Genomic DNA, 2,966 nt, shown 5'->3' with positions numbered 1-2,966 from the left:
TGATGATAATCTGGTGTGTTATTAACTGTAAAAGGTCACCTTTCCATTGCTGTTTGTGGTGAGAAAGAGTTTGCCCCTTTGGGGGCTTTCCTCTAGGTCAGGACCCATGGAAGCCTGGCAGTCTCTCTAGTGAAATGGGATGGCGGGAGGGTAAGACGCTGGATTTCTTCCCTCTACCTTTGCCAGTGGATGTTGCAAAGAAAACAAATGGGGACTATTTCCATTTCTGTCTTCACCTTCATTTGTTTGACGCCTAATGTGATTGAAATCGAATGCAAATAGTGTGTTGTGGATTTCTTCAGCCACTGCACCAGTCAGCTTTATTTTGGTCTGAGGAAAAGCATGTCTGCGTTATCAGTGCTGGATGCCTGATTTAGCAAGAAGATACCGGATCCAGTTTGCATTTGAAGGTGTACCTACGCAATTCACAATTTCCAAAACAACATGTGGAAACTACGATTTTATGGCACCATAAAACCTTTTAAATGTTTGCAGTGTGGAAAGAGCTTCATTCGGAGTAGTCACCTCTCTAGACATAAAGTAACTCACACAAAGAACAAACCTTACAAATGTTTGGTGTACAGTGGAACCTCGTGTTATGGACGGGATCTGTTCTGGAGGCCCGTCCGTAACATGGAACTGACGCAAGCCGAAGTGCTGCGTCTGTGCATGCGCATGGTGCAATTCAGTGCTTCTGCGCATGTGCAAGCAGCGAAACCTGGAAGTAACCCGTTCTGGTACTTCTGGGTTGCCACGGGACGCAACACGAAAACACGTAACCTGAAGCAGACGCAACATGAGGTATGACTGTAGTGTGACAAGAGCTTTCGTCACAGTAGCTCCCTGACTAAGCATCAAAGAACTCATAGGGAAACATCTTAGAAGGGGTTGGAGTGGGTAAAGATCTTCAGTCACACCAAGAGCTCCTACAATAAGCAAACCCAAAATTATGCTCAGTGTTAGAATTTGCTTCTGTATCTTTGATTTTAATTTTGCTCACCTCACTCTTTTTACTCATAGGCTTTTGCTAGTCCTGAGGCCTTTTGAGTCCAGTTTGCCTCCAGGCCGCCAAATGTAATGCAGGTGGAGAAAAGGATTATTATTATTCATTTCATTTCTGTACCGCTTTATATTCTGAAGAAAAATCTCAAAGCAGTTTACAGCATATTAAATCAATAAAACAATCCAGACAAACATTTCTGAAGAAAGTCAAATATAAAGCTCTGTCCCTGCTCCTGCCTACCTAGCAGTTTGAAAGCACACCAGTGCAAGTAGATAAATAGGTACCACTGCGGTGGGAAGGTAAACGGCGTTTCCGTGCGCTTTGGTTTCCGTCAGAGTCCCATTGTGCCAGAAGTGGTTTGGTCCTGCTGGCCACATGACCCGGAAATCTGTCTGTGGACAAACCCCGGCTCCCTTGGCCAGAAAGCGAGATGAGTGCTGCAACCCCAGAGTCGCCTTTGAATGGACTTAACCGTCCATGCAGTGGCAGAGGAAGAGGTGTGTGTGGGTGCAGCCTGCCCCGGGTGTCATCACTGAGGGGTGTGTGACAAAATGAGTTAATTTTTTAAAGAACTGGGCTCATGAAACTTTAGGAGTGACGTGGTGGTTTAGGCACCTGTAGGCTCTGTGCTGCCTGAAATGGCAGTGTGGAGTTTGCGTCTGTCTACTGCCTCTCCCTCAGCTGTCCTACAACTGAGGGAGAGGCGATGATGGAACTTGCCGAACTGACCGGGAGACTCCAAGACCAGAGAGAAGAGATGGTGGAAGAAGACTGGAAGAAGTTTAAGGAATATTAAACCTTAGAATAGCTTTGGAAGTGGATATAGGCTGTAGGGTTAGAAGTAGAAGATAGGGTATTTTAAAATAGTATTATTTGTAAGTGATAAAATGTGAAGTTATTTTAAGTACAGTGGTGCCTCGCAAGACAAAAAGAATCCGTTCTGTGATTCTCTTCGTCTAGCGGTTTTTTCGTCTTGCAAAGCAAGCCCATTGACGGATTAGCGGATTAGCGCTATTAGCGGCTTTTAGCGACTTATCTGCTGATCGGATCAGCTGATAAGCAGCTTAGCGGCTTAGAAAAAGGGGGGGGGGAGGAAAAAAACCAGCAGGAACTCGCAAGACATTGTCATCTTGTAAAGCAAGCCCATAGGAGATTCGTTTTCCAAGTCCACAAGTGTTTTTTGTTTTGTTTTGTTGTTGTTTAGTCATTTAGTCGTGTCCGACTCTTCGTGACCCCATGGACCAGAGCACGCCAGGCACTCCTGTCTTCCACTGCCTCCCGCAGTTTGGTCAAACTCATGTTAGCAGCTTCAAGAACACTGTCCCACCATCTTGTCCTCTGTCGTCCCCTTCTCCTTGTGCCCTCCATCTTTCCCAACATCAGGCTCTTTTCCAGGGAGTCTTCTCTTCTCCTGAGGTGGCCGAAGTACTGGAGCCTCAGCTTCAGGATCTGTCCTTCCAGTGAGCACTCAGGGCTGATTTCATTCAGAATGGATAGGTTTGATCTTCTTGCAGTCCATGGGACTCTCAAGAGTCTCCTCCAGCACCAGAATTCAAAAGCATCAATTCTTCGGCGATCAGCCACCTTTATGGTCCAGCGGCAAATCTAGTCAGCATGGTGCACTTAGACTTTCAAAAAGCTTAGGAAGCCCCCTGCTGGCAGCTTCTGAGTCAACTACTAGTAGGGATGTTACAGAGGCAGTGATTGCATCCTGAATTCGTTGCAATCTCTGCCGTTTCCACCCTGCTGCAGTTCAGCTAAAACATTAGTCGGCCTTGCTATCTGCAACGACTGAAACTGATGCAACAGATTCCATAAGCAATTTCCATGGCCCGGAAGCATCAAAAGCAATGCAGAAGGTAACTGAATAAAAATAATAAATGATTGTTATTTGCTCCCTTCCTTTCACCTTGAAGTCCCAGAGCAGGTCACCACATTGGAAACTTGCCCAGAACAACCTGCA

Source organism: Podarcis liolepis (assembly GCF_965112155.1).
Source record: "Podarcis liolepis genome assembly, chromosome: 7".
NCBI lineage: Eukaryota > Metazoa > Chordata > Lepidosauria > Squamata > Lacertidae > Podarcis > Podarcis liolepis.
The sequence above is the reverse complement of the archived record's forward strand: the minus strand, read 5'-3'. Positions refer to the sequence as shown.